Here is a 14,418-nt window from a genome sequence, read left to right on the forward strand (position 1 = left end):
TACTTCACACATTCTGTTGGTCTGAATGACAACCCACTTATTGATTTGATTATTTTGCGGGCCAGAGGAGGACACAGGTGGAACTGCAGAGCAAAGTCATTTGTAGAGCAGCTTGAAAGAACTTCATCTCTTATTAGACCCGGTGGGTCAGACAAAGAAACACTGTGGGAAAAGCACACAATGCATGCTGAAATAGCATCTGACTTCTGTTCATGATTCTGTGCCGCATCTCTGAAGAAATGCTAACCAGCATCTTTCCTTTTTCGACCTCTCTCTGGGATTACTTCTAACCAGTCACTCTCTGAAGGCTCCTCTGCAGTGCTTCAGCCAGAAAGACACATAATATTTATCAGAAGAACAGAGGGGCTGCAAAGAAAAAAGGGAGAGACAATTTAAGTGGTGTCTTTGATAAAGCAGTGTTTTTGAAGCACAGCCCGTTTAGCTTCAACAGGACAAGAGGAAATAAGGATGGGAAAGTGTGTCTCGCGACGGTGCTCCACATCAATACACACCACAGATACCTGGATGCCTCCCAAACAGAGGAGAGACTCTAAAACTGCCCCTCCTCCCTTTAAACTTACGCTCTTTGATCTTCTCCCTCTTGAATGTAAAGACTGTTACTGCCTGCACCACAGAGAGTTCAAGCACCCCACAACCTCCACCACACTCACACACCTCAATATCCACGCTGTGCTTCCTCACTCTGAGAAAACTTTAGAAAGAGGGCAGAGGAACTTTTTTTTCCCTCAGCAACAGTCATCTTTACCTACGCTGCGAGACAGAAGGTGGCTGGGCTGTTGTGAGCTGCTAAATTAGCGGCTCAGTGGTTTGATAGCACCATTTACCGGCCAAATTATCACTATTCTGCCCGTTTATCTGCTTCCATTTCTCTATATTGATTCAAGTTTTTTGTCTTGGTCTATCAAAGTAAGAAGCAACACAGTTTGCTTTCATTGTGATTTCTTTGGCTTCAGCCAATTAACAGGGCTGCAGCGGCATCAGTCGAGGGCTAAATGAGACCCAGGGCACCAGTGAGATCCAGCAAGAGCCTCCACTAACAGATTCAGTCTCCCTGCTCTCCACTATTGCTATATCTATTTTAAATCTCCCCTCCTGACTTTCCTTCTCTTGCATTTTGCTCCAATTATTACAGAAGAACTTGAAATTGCAGAATGGCTTGTGCCTTCTATGATTCAGACATAACTGAAGTTAGGCGCCAGAGAAATGTCTTTCTGTAATATCTACATTTGGAGCATTTGTCATGACTGTGACTTGAAGCATGTTTGAAGTCTACTGAACTCGTTTTTTATGCATACTGATATTCTATTTTAACTAAATCTCCATGGCGTTACTTTGTTGGTATAAACAAAGCAGAAACACAAATGCTGATGTGATGCATAACTATCTGATAAGGCGGCAAATGTATAACTGCTTCGCAATTTGTTTGGAACTGTTCAAACATTACAGTTGGTATTTTTTGTGGTATGGCATAAATCCAGTTTTAGCTGCAGTGAATTTGATACTTTTGGGATGGTGAGAATATAGAACGTCCATATGTAATATATTTTAACTCCCTTGCTTATTCACATATCATTATCTACTTATTCTGCACTTCAAATTCTCTCACTGGGTCTGTGAGGTAGATAATTTTTCAAGAAGCGTGGGAGTAATTTGAATAAAAAGAGAGAAAACAAAAACAAATGAACATAAAGTGTCCGGCTTTTTTTTTTTTTTTTTTTTAGATGGAAATGCATGGCAACGCAATGATTCCAGGGAATAAACAGGAATGTTCCCTCTCTATACAACAGCATGTCTCACATTTACCATTTGGTCTAAAACGGTTAGATTCATTGTCTCCTCTGTCACCATTTTATGGGATTATTCCAACACGTAATGGCATGTTTACATGATTTGTTTCACGGCAAAATAGTTTGTTATGTCGACGCTATATGCTGATGTTATAGTATTTTGCAGCTGTTACTTTGTGCAGCAAATTGCTACCCTTGGCCGCTGTGATTCCTTCTCTCAGATTTGCAAGTAGTTCGATAAAGGATTTTGGCTTGACTTTCATGCATAGTTTAGTTCTATTAAATGTTCAGTAGCAGAAAAGACAATCCCTGGCATCACTCTGTCATCTAACCACCGATATAATGTAGACACAGTGGAGTGGTTTCACCGTTCTCAGCCAACTGGAGGTGGGCGACGGTTAGGGCTCTCCCGTCCCGTGAGAACAGAAACTGTTAACACAGCAATGGCTCCAGCAATGCTGAGTGGCACTAACGGGGGAGGGGCTGTGTAGTGAGAGGACTCACCTCTCTCTACCCTCCAGTTTCCCTCATCGAGCAAAAAAGCTTTCTCTTGTCTCTTGGTCTGGTGTAATGTGCGTCAGGATCTCTGGAATTCAATTACTGATCCCTTTTAGCCGTGCCTGTAATCTTCCTGTTCCAGTCATATGCTCTGGGTGCCAGCCAGTGTCACACACTTTTCCCAAAATGATTTCTTTTATGACCAGCCAGTGAGAGAACAAACTGCATGCAGTTATAGAACAGATCTGGATCCATTCAGCCCACCATTTGCTTAAACCTAATTACGTTACATTTGGGGGAATGTCACTATAAACTGTGGGGGTATAACAGTGTACTCTCTAATGAGTGTTCAATTAAACAGAGAGCATGCACCCACAAGGCAAACCAGGCTGAATAAAGCCAACTGTATGCTTTCCAACAGACACAGTCTCTTCTTGAAGTCCCTCTGAAGTCTTGAATTAACAAGCCATGTTTCTAATAAAGACTTCAAAATTTAAAAAAGCATGTCTCAATGCTGGCCTGTGGGATGCAAAAACTCTTGAGACTGTCCTCACCAGAAAAACAAAAGCTATAGTCCTTTGTTAAAATATTGAAAGATCCCCTTCAGACATGCAGGAAGACATATAAAAAAATACTCTCTCCACGCTCTCAGTAATAATTGGAGTGATAGGGTTTTTCCATAAAAACTTTGATTACCTGCTTAAAAACATCTTTGCCGCCTCGCTCATTGCAAAACCTAAAATTTATTAATATGCAAATATTTTCAATTTTAAAAGTCTAATTACTGGATACACCATGCGTCCCACATTACTGACAGACCATTCTCACAACATTCTCAACAGCATTTAGCAACGTGTCATTTTTACCGCGGGGTTATGGTGGGGGTTTGTGCCAGACTGATTCTTGGCCAAGTGCAGTAACACTTGTGGTTTTTTTTACACTTTGATTAAGCTTTAGAGGTGCTGGTAGACAGTTTTGTTTTTTTTTATTTCATTTTATTCATAATTTACTTTGGACAGCTGACAAGCAGTTTTTACCTGTTTTCAGTATCATTCCTAAGCTAAGCAAACCAGCTGCTACTGGCTGCTTCATATTTACAGCAGAGGCATCACAGTGGCATCAATGTCCCCATCCAATGTTTGACAAGAGGGTAAAGAAAAGCAGGTTTCCTAAATGTTTCACCTTTACCTGACCTGCAACCTCCGGAGACTGTAAAAAGGATGACCACTACTTTGAAGCAAAGGTGGACATACACTGTACAAAATTAAACCATTTTTTATTGGTAATCTTTTCAACAATTTACTTTTATTTCACAGATTTCACTAGTTTTGTTCAATTACAGATCATAACTAGTAAGACTGGACTGCAAGGTGGCTCGGTGGTTAGCACCATCGCCTCGCAGCAAGAAGGTCACCGGTTTGCGTCCTCGTAGAGGCACCAGGATCTTTCTGTGTGGAGTTTGCATGTTCTCCCCATGCAGTGTGGTTTCTCTCCGGGTTCTCCGGCTTCCTCTCACACAGTCCAAAAACATGTTGAGGTTAATTGGTGATTCTAAATTGTCCGTAGGTGTGAATGTGAGAGTGCTTGGTTGTCTGTCTCTAAGTGTAGCCCTGTGATAGACTGGTGACCTCTCCAGGGTGTCCCCTGCCTTCACCCTAAGTCAGCTGGGATAGGCTCCAGCCCCCCTGCGACCCTAGTGGGGATTAAGTGGTGTATAGATAATGGATGGATGGATGTTTGAAAAAAAAACTGTACATAGTATTCACATCAAAAATTTGCTATTAGTAATTTGTTCTTTTACAATGTGTGACTGGAAAATTATACTCAAATTACTGTATTTAAACTTGGTAGATGTGTCATTATTTCACAGATTCTTGCTCTCAGGGGTTTTTTTCTATAGGTTTTGAACATTACAGTATTTTTCCATTTTCATGCATTTGTCCTGGCATGCTTTCTTGCGACGCTGTCACAATGCCAAAAAAAAAAAAAAAAAGAGCAAGAATCTCAGGCATGATTACAGGCACTGCCAATGGGCAAAAAAGAAGAATTCTAGCAAAATTTACAGGCTACGGAAGAGTTTCAACGTTAAGCAAAGGCCTTTTGACGTTGGATGACCCGGATGAAGGCCACAGGTCAAAACACGATAGTCTGATGAAAAAAAATGTCCTTTAAGTTTTGATCTCTTTCATAACACCAGACAACCAGTTTATAATGGTGAAATCAGTAAATGGTTGAATGCACAAATAGTCCACATTTCACATCATATCAAATGTCATCTTTTTGTTTTTTCTTTTTAAATCCTGTTCACGATGAAACAGCAACAGGAATTTGGGCACTAACAGGCTTCGCTGCCTTGATAACTGGGGCATATGATCAGGAGAACTTCAGGTCCTTTGGAGGGCAGCAGCCAATGACATATTTAGTCATTAAGGTTGAAGGAGCTCCTGCAGAGTGAACTGTTGCTTCACACAAAGTTGGGAGAAGTGAGTGAGCGGGAGGAGAGGGAGGGTCTGTGGGCACTGTCATCACCTCTGACAAACATGCGGTTGTCTTTAATTATCAACTGTTTACTCTGCTGCCCCACACGTCAATCTCATGGAACCCCCAAAAAATCTGACACACACCGTGGACCCACGCTATTAACTAGAGTCAACAGAGCAATGATCTGTGCCTGGTGTTCCTGTCTTGTGATAGGTGAGGATCTGCACCCCCACCCCCTCCGCTCCACCTGCCTCTCCAGTCTGCCGGAGTTAATTTATCTGGGTGATAAGCAGGTGGACGAGGGGAGGAGAGGCCCTCAGACTGAGCTGCACTGTCAGACCTGGCAGACTGAGTGACAATGCTAATAGCCCGGTCCCATTAACCTCACCACACGCTTCACCTTTATCTACCACACAAAAGACTGTTTGTTTGCTTGTTGGATGATAATATTTACCTCGTGATTTGGCGGCCCCAGACATGACAAATATATTTGTGCATTTTGAGAAGGCACTGTGATTCAGGTAAAGAGAAGGAGGGGGGGCTGCTACTGAAGGAGGACGATACTCTCTGCAGCTCCAGTCTGTGATAAGGGGTAATGTTCTTAGCCTAATCTGTAACTTTAAAATGAAAGAATATTCTTGTTTCCCCTTTTCTTACTTTTAAATGAACAATGTCCTTGCCTTCCATTATTCTACCACGCTCTTGGCTCACCACTATACAATACAGTTCAGCTTCATAAAACACACTATATCTGCACGTTGCATTAGTGCATTTAGGCAGTTTATTCTTATCTCGGGGCCACGGTCTTCTAATAAAGAAGTTTGGTGTTTGTATATGGACGAGTCCTGTGGTGAGTTCAGTGCTCTGGTGCCAGGCACAAGACTGAGAGATATTGCTTTAATTGGAGAGTTACTGATCCTGCAAGGCATTTGGGTGCCAGACGTTAGCATCAATGCCTCTCGCTGTATTCTGCTGCGCAATCACAAAAATGATATTGGGGGACAGCAGGTGATCCATAAAAGCTGTGTTTTAAAGCCTTGTTAATTATTCCTTTAGAAGTCTAATGAACAATGAGGATAAAACCTTGTGCGGGGCAAATCTATTTGTGGGAGAGGAGGAGCCAAATCTCTTTCAGATACAGTACTTCACAGCCTTTAGCCCATCTCGTCTGTCAACATGAGTCTATCATTATTAGACTCACGCGTACAAGCCTTGTGCTTTGATCGTGCCCCCCCGAATATAGCTGGTACAATATTTAATAGTCATGTACACTTACACAGATACAGTGTTTGGATGGAAATATGCGCTCAAAATGGTGTCTTCCATGCATAATGAAGCAGATGCCGAAGATTATATAGTTTGGCACAGCATTTGAATATGCATAGATTATCTTCTATTTGATTTAGCAGCTGGTGTCTGGGTGCGGATGTGTACAGTACATCACTTACGAATGCTGGGACCTCCGCATTCTTGAATTTCGTTTCAGTGTAGTTTATCATATTTCCCTGTGTGGAACAGACATCGTATTCTGTCTTTGGTTGGAGAGGGCTTAATACACGGCAGGCCTGCCAGCTCTTTCACTCCGTAAGAGATATGAGAAGAAGGAGATTAGCTCAGCTACCCATCCATGACCTTGATATTACGATGAAGACGGATAAGAGCTTTCTTCCTCCACCTGCCCAAAGCCTGCAAGGCTGTTTAAACAGCAGGCCAGGCAGTCATCATCCATTCAAAACAAATGTCTATTACTGGGGTTCAATTTTTCAGCCATTCTATTCAGTATCCTAAGTCAATTAATGATGTCATACGCTAGCAGAATAAAATAAATGCTTGCTATGTGCTGGAGCCTCCAGACAGATGGTTATGGAAAGCTGCTGCGCAATAGCAAGTCTTTTCTAATTTAAACACAATTTTCACATAGGCTTTACATATTAGGCGCATAGTAAAAGTGTTCCACTGTTTACAAAGAGCTTTTCACTATTTACCCTCTCTGTGACAAATAAATGAATTCCTTGCTAACAATGTAGTCGAGTATGCTTTACAGAAAACACATTATCTGACTCCACAAAGACCTTACAGCAACTATTTGAAATAATGAGCATGGCAGGAGTGATCTGAACTTCATCCTCACCTAACAAAGAGATTAAAAAGAAATGTGGAGCTCAAGCACGCCACAATCGCTGACTGTACTAAAAGGGGTTGGTTAAGTTGCTGCTTCCCTAAGCAGAGAGTAACTTTATCTTGTTTTCTTAGACCACAATAAGATGACGCATCTTTATTGGATGCATCTAGAAATGATTACAATTTACACTCACATAAAACTGAACTCTGAATTACAATGTTTTGTTTACAATAAGTTTTTGGTCAAAAATAATAGTCAAACCTTTGAATATTTATGTTTTCTCAAGAAAATAAAAACAGATTTGGGAAAATGTTTATTTTTTTAACCTGCAGTTGTAAGCAAAAGTTCTGGCACCCTGGGGCAGACCGCAAATTTTGCTGATTTTGTGAAAAGTAAATAGAAACAACAAACAAACATTAAGAAATTAGCCTTTCTCCAAATGCTAATGCACTTGTGGCATGTGTAAAACTTTAGGCGGCGTACTAAGTTCGTACTTAGTAACACCCCCTTTGGGACATTTCCCAGCTTGCAACTGTTTTTGGCATCCTGTCTCACTTGTCTTGAATTTGGAATTTTCAAACACACTGCTTTGCAGATCACTTTCAAGTTCTGAGATATTTTAGGCTGTCTTGCAAACACAGCATGTTTAAGATCAAGCTACAGATTTTCAATAATGTTCAAGTCAGAGGACTGTGAGGGCCATTTTAAAGCTTCAGCTTTCTGAAGTACATCATAGTGGTTCATTGGCTCATTGACCCCTTGTAGAAGCTCTTTTCATTTTCAGTTTCTTGACTGAATGCATGACATTTCATCCAGCATTTTGCAACTCTGCACAGTGTTGCCTGTGCCGCTGGCTGCCACACAACCCTGAAATAGTTGGCAAGATGTTGCTGCTCCTCTTTTTTTTCCAAACACACATTTGGTCAGAGTGGCCAAAAAGCTCAATTTTGACTTTATCTATCTGCAGCAATTGTTTCCTAAATGACTTTGGCTAATCCAGATGTGGCTTTGCATACTTCAGCTGCTGACTTTTGTGATGAGGTGATGATTATTCCATGTAGACCCTTCATGTGCGAGCAGTACTTCACCACGGCGCACCAATTCCTGTGTCAGCTAAACCTTCCTGCAGTCAAATGAGGGTTTTGCTTTGCTATGCTGCCATAAAGTTTTATCTGAAAGTTTTCTTGGTCTTCCAGATCTCCTCTTGATATCCAGAGTTCCTCTTAACTGCCATTTCTTAATGACATTTCAGACAGTGGAAACTGCAAGCACTTTGATATTTTTTATAGCCCTACCCTTTGTAGGCATCAGTTAGCTTCATTTTCAGACCCTCACACAGTTGATTAGAGGAGCTGATGATGGTTGAGTGTCACCACAAGATTTGAAGAGGCAGAGAATATATCACGCTCTGGAACTCCGATGACAATTCCTAATGACGATTCTCAACCTGCCCTACAACTCCGCACAAGTCAATTAAGGCAGAGCGAGTTAATGTGCTCCCTTAACTTTACAAGCAGCATATACCATAATTGCTTTTGTTTTTTTTTGTTTTTTTTAAGTTCATGAAATAAAAAGTAACTCTTCACTAACATTTTACTGTATGTTTGCAGTGGGGGTTCCTAATTACTTTTGAAAAAATAACAATACGTACAGTTTGACCTCTTTACCCCCCAAAACTTTGCACACAATCCAATGTTGATCAAACCGCAGTGAGTAGATCGACTCAGCACACTGTGACCTAGTCCCAGATTGACAGACTGTAATAATGCCCCATCCCTGTAATGATTATGATAAAATAGCACAGCTATATGTTTCCACTGCTATGACACTGCATGCATTTTTAACACTCATTTGGTATTCAGCCTGGATTACATGTCTGCAGCTTACTCATTATGGAGTCTCACTAAAAGCACCTGCAATTGTCCACTGTGGGCCAGCGTGTCATGAAGGAAGTGCTGAGAGGGGATACCTTTCTTTTACTAGAATGCACTGAGGGTATTAAAGAGATCACATTAGGACATAATGACTAAAAAATGTCTCTCTTAGATCAGGCCAAGAAGCTGATGGGATTTTCATGCTACACTGAATCTCAGATGCAGTCGGCAGACAGCAAGCACTCAGGACATATTTGTTTGTTACTAATGTAGTATTTAGTTAACAGATGCTACTGTATTTTGTAATACAGTAAATGTCGTGAATTCTGACAGCTTTTTTTCATTAGAAAGATGCAAACATGACATTCTATCTCAAGAAAGTAATTCATTCTGTTTGCTTTAAAGAAAAAAAACTGAAACAAATTACAGAAACCACAGTGCATGACTGCATTTACGCACACACTTTGTTCTCTGAGTTGAATTTGTTTCAAATATGTTCAAATATGTTAAATTATAATTTTTTTTGTTTATGTATTAACACATCCCTAGAAATTACAATGCCTATTTTAACGATGAGCCTTTATTTATGAGCCTTTATGTTTGTCTAACACACATACAACAGTGAATTAATTCGAGTTCAAAGGGAGAGGGAGTTTCTAGATACAAATAAAGGCTCTTCACACAAGTATAATAAGTAATTTAAAATAGAAGACTGTGCTTTGTCCCTTGTAAGACCTGCTTATTTAAGTCTCTGGATTTGGCTAATAAAGCTGAAAATGCCCTTTGACCATTAAGTGAACTGATCTTATTTTCAGAGGAAGACTGGTGATTCATACAGTATGCAGGCTCAAATGCACTAGAGGCTAAGAAAAAAAAAAAGGGAGGGGGGGGAGAAAAAAAGAAATGTAGGAAGAGAGAAGGGATGAGAGAGAGGAAAGTGAGGGCAAAAATAGAGAACGAGCAAACTAGAAACAGAAGAGAGGTGTAGATGGAAAGCAGGATGTGATGGAGATGGTGGTGTGCCAAAGTTATTCACTGATCCATGCCGAAACAGATGCATTTGATCACAGCAAATCTCGGGCTTAGAGCATAAATACATAATAAACAAAAATTAATGGAGGCAAGCGCCATGCATGTGTTCCATCGGCCTGTGAGTTACCACTACAGTGACTGGAGCAGGGCAGAGGCATCCATATGGATGCTGCTTAGAGGACAGACTTGTTAACATATCTCCTTCACTACGCCTAGCAAAGCGTTACATAGATGGAATACATATCAGCCACATTTAATAACAATACTCGTCCACGTAGGGGGTTTACAAAAAAAAAAAAAAACAACAAAATATGATACAGCAAAAATGTTCCTGCCAAGCATGATGCTCATGCCAAATTGGATCAATATCTTTATGCAAAGGTTACTATGTAGCACTGCTTGGAATGTGCTGTACAGGCTACACACAGTAAGTACCTCTTAACGAAACAGTCATATGAAGGGAAATAGTTCACTGTGCTGTACAACACAAACATTCTGATCATTTGACGGTCTGGTGGCTGTCAAAGGCAGTGTATTATTCAGTAACAACTGCTCACAACTAATTCTGCAAGTGTTCCGAGTATAGCGGTGAAGGAGCGACGAGGAGGACTCGGAGCTTACATCTGAATTCTGTGGCTTGCAATTAGAACAACCGCTTTTTTTTCCCCAATAGTGCAGCAGAAAACACGAAGAAGTCAAGGATGATGAATTAGTCTAATGATTCCACAGTAATATCGCTCAGAGACAGCGCTAGAGGAAATTGCTGTTCCCATGTGAAGGGCCTAAAATTACCCCTTAAGATATGGCTGAACTTTTGCCATTGCATCCTCTGTTGCCATCATTATTCAGTGAACCCTCTTGTTTGTGTTGGTATCAGCTGGATTCTCGCTGCCTGCTACGGCCATCGTAGCAACATTCTCTCGTTTCCCTCTTTCACCTTCTCTCTTTTGCCCTCTTCTGTCTGTGTGATCTCATGCTATAACAAGCACACAAAGCCCAGTGGGATGCTAATGCTCAATACCGCCCTCCACCCCACCCCACCCCCACCCCATCTCCCTCTCTTTTTTCCTCTGTCTGCTTGTCACATATGACTGCCCCATCTGAGTCAACGAGGGGCGCGACAGAATAGGTATGCATTGTATAGGCAGTCTCAGATGTCTGGCCGTTGCGGTGGAAGAAAAGGAGCAGGGGAAAACATGATAGAAAACACAACAGGCACACACACACGCACATAAAGCCATGAGGTCTCAGGGGTGAAGGGCACAGGAGTCAACCCAGCAGTTCACTGGTGAACGCTAATTAGCGCACAGTTCTGACCTTGACAAGCCATCCTTTCTCCTCTGTCAAGCGGCAGTTGTTGCCACAGTGCAACACTGGCTGAAAGAAAAGCCTCAGCCAAATGAGATCTATTGATGCCGGGGTGAGCAGTGAAGAGGCAAGGAGACAGGAATAAAAACATTGCCACAACGCTCGACATACTCCCTCAGCAACTTGCTGTGACTTTGGCTTGTTGCACCCTTATTTGAATGCATTACAAAACCCCTGAATACAAAAACACAAATCTCAATAAATAAGGAGCATGTATTTCAGGCTGCACCACCCTGCACCGATCTGGGCCTTTCAGCCTACTCTGGATGATTAACAGAGGTAGCAAAGTTTTGCTTGAATAAATAAAAAAAATAAATAAAAAAAACTCCATTGGCTATCCGCTTTTGAGGGTGAGGGAGAGGGAGATACACACTCGATACATCTGTGTTTGCAGAATCTCCAATGGCCCTCGTAATTGAATTTTCACAAAAATTCCATGTTTACACCACAACAAAAGAAATTAGATAAAGCACGGGGGAAGCAGCCGAAATAAAATGTAGCTGTCAAAAAGCAACTTGATGCAAAACCCCTCAAAGTTAATATATTAGAAAGTGTCTGTCACTCTCCTGATGCGCTGTGAGCCACACAGAAATTACTTGAAACTGTAGGCGTCATCAGGCTTCAGGAGGGAGGAAGGTATGAGTGTACACACGGATGGAGGACCACACACTTTCTTACTTTTGCACACAAGGTACTCTGCAAATACTGTATTTTAATTGGCAAGAACTTTGTGACAAATAAACAAATCGGCAAAATATTCAGGTGCCTCTCCAGTGAGTCTCGTCCCACGGATGGAGTCCAAATCCATCATCTTCTCAACCTCAGTCAGCTCAGCGTAGCAGCTATTCAGCCAGTTTCCCATCTATCTGCTGCAAGTTCTCCTGGAGAGCAGAACGAGAACTGCCGTTGCTAACGTGGTGGAGTCAGAGTCCACTGTGGGATGAGAGACTAATCGGAAAGGCAGCTGAATGACACTGATGATTGCCACAAGAGCAAGCTGGTCGGAATGCAGGCAGGGAAGCACAAGACTGGACAGGCTAGGGTTAGCTGGTTAGCAGCGACTGAACTTTATAAATAAAATATTGCGGCAGGCAACCACAAATAATTCAATATATGGGAAACACTAGTCTCGCTTAGCCAGCCAATACTGTAGTACATAATGGTCTGGCTGCACCTCAGTATCATTCTGCCACAGTTGGCCTGTTTTATTTCTTTAAACCAATCAACTTGGGAGGAGATAGCGAAAGATGTGGCTTCAGTGTTCCCTGAAAATAGGGACAGGTGGAATTGTTTTGGTGGAACATTGTACGCAGGGAGATGAGCACTGTCATTAAAATATAGTCCACAAAAAAAGTTATTAAATACTAACGCTGCCTTAGTCCAACTCCATGGCAAAACTAGGATTTTCAGTCTGCTTGCTCATAAGTTGTTGTTTTTCATGTTGAAGTGGACTTTTATAAACGGCAACAAACCGATAACGGAAGGAGAGGAGAAAGCCTGCTGAAATGAGCAGCCAATGGCAGGTGGCCTACATCCCTTGAATCAGAGGAGGGAAATACTAATCAATCACAGATGGCTCCTTTCTCATAAAAAATAAAAATAAATTTAAACAAAAATGTTAAAATGTATAGGCAAATATACTTTGGCGGCTGTTAATGTACCTGGGCAGCAGAAAAAATTATATGTGTGGAAAACACTAAATAAGAAATAAGTAATAAATATGTTATTTGACGTTATAGCAGAGACACTGGAATTATGGTGTCTATGCTGGGCTCAACACGGTGACGAGTGCCAGCCATCAACGATGGACGAGGCCATCGTCCATCGACTCAACACTAGCCTGTAATTAATCTGTGTGCCTTTTCCTGGATGCATTCATGCATTTATGACTTTTTCATAAGGCATTTCATGTATAATGGAAGTCAGAGGAAATGGGGAAGAATGTAAATTAAGACCCAAGCTTGTTAGGAGGCCAGTTTGACTGTTTACATGCTCGACTTGTCCTGGGTCGACCCTAGTTAACAATTCATGGTGGAAGTTTCTCTATCTTTCAGCTCGCACTCGGCACAAAATGCATCTGGAGCCAAAAGGTTTTTGGCCTGTCTCAGTGCACTCACTCAACCCCCTTTTAAGCTGTCTGTTCCCTGTATCCTCTTCATCTCTGTCTCCTCCTTCTGTGCCTGCCTTCTATCGGAGACCCGGAGGTCAAGGTCACAGTGCCACAGATGTGGAACACCGAGTTTTCAGGCCAAATTTGCCCTTAATCATCTGAACAAGTCAAGTGGCCCCCAACAAGAGAAGAATGAGCGTGCATGCAATTTGAATCTTGCTATATTTAATAGCAGCAGAAAATATTACACAGCTGTGTGTTACCACGACCATTAGGCGCATCACTTTATGAGCGTCTCGAGCACAAAACTTCACCAGCCTAAATGCTGCATGGTAAATCACTTTACAGAAAGAGTTCAAATCTATTATCTATTATATTAACCAATGTCTTTGGCAGTTAATGGGTGTCTGCGTGGTGTACAAAAGCGTTGTGTGGGGTGTGTGTAGTGTGAGTAGGCAGCCATAAGGGAACTGAGCCATGTCCGTGTGCTCAGCAGAGTACATCAGGACTGACAGGGACATCAAAGAGTGACGCCAAAGCTTATGATGAGCATGAAGTGTGTGTGTGCGTGTGTGTGTGTGTGTGTGTAGGTGCTGGGGTCACTCTCCAGTCACAGGGTTAATGACTACCGGAATGGGGGAGGCCATCTCACCTTCCTGTTGGCCATCTATAGCGTGGCATTTTCCTGTCAGCACAGCGGAGTCTGAGAAGGGGGTGTTCAGTCCAACGGATAATGGGTATGAACAAAGGAGTAAAATTTATCATGCATATTAAACCACAAGACCGGCCCCAGAATATACAGAGTGTATAAAAGGATGCACAGAACGTGGTAGGAAAACAAAAAGCGGGGAAGAAACCATAAAGAGAGGAAAGCCCGGGCCCAAGCCAGCCCTCCCCCAGCTGGGAGATAAAGATGACTGATATCTGCTCCACTTCCAGCCCAATCTCTTTAATGCTAAAAGCAGCCAAGGATAGGAGCTAAGAGAAAGGGGAGGGAATTGGGCACCAGGAACAGCAACTCTTTCTCCCTCAACCAAGTTTATCTCAGTTGAATTGCAGACATTGCACTCTCTTCATTACTTTACCCCGCCTTGCCTTCCTGTCTCCTACTATATCTCTAACACA

The 14,418-nt window shown here is 41.9% G+C and overlaps 1 protein-coding gene across 1 annotated transcript in view; it reads right to left on the reverse strand.

Moving 5' to 3' along the window:
* camta1a (calmodulin binding transcription activator 1a) overlaps positions 1-14,418 on the reverse strand; it is a 282,405-nt gene that overhangs the window by 204,642 nt on the left and 63,345 nt on the right. The window lies entirely within an intron of this gene.

Source organism: Stegastes partitus, unplaced genomic scaffold, assembly GCF_000690725.1.
Source record: "Stegastes partitus isolate 25-593 unplaced genomic scaffold, Stegastes_partitus-1.0.2 Scaffold4, whole genome shotgun sequence".
Lineage (NCBI taxonomy): Eukaryota > Metazoa > Chordata > Actinopteri > Pomacentridae > Stegastes > Stegastes partitus.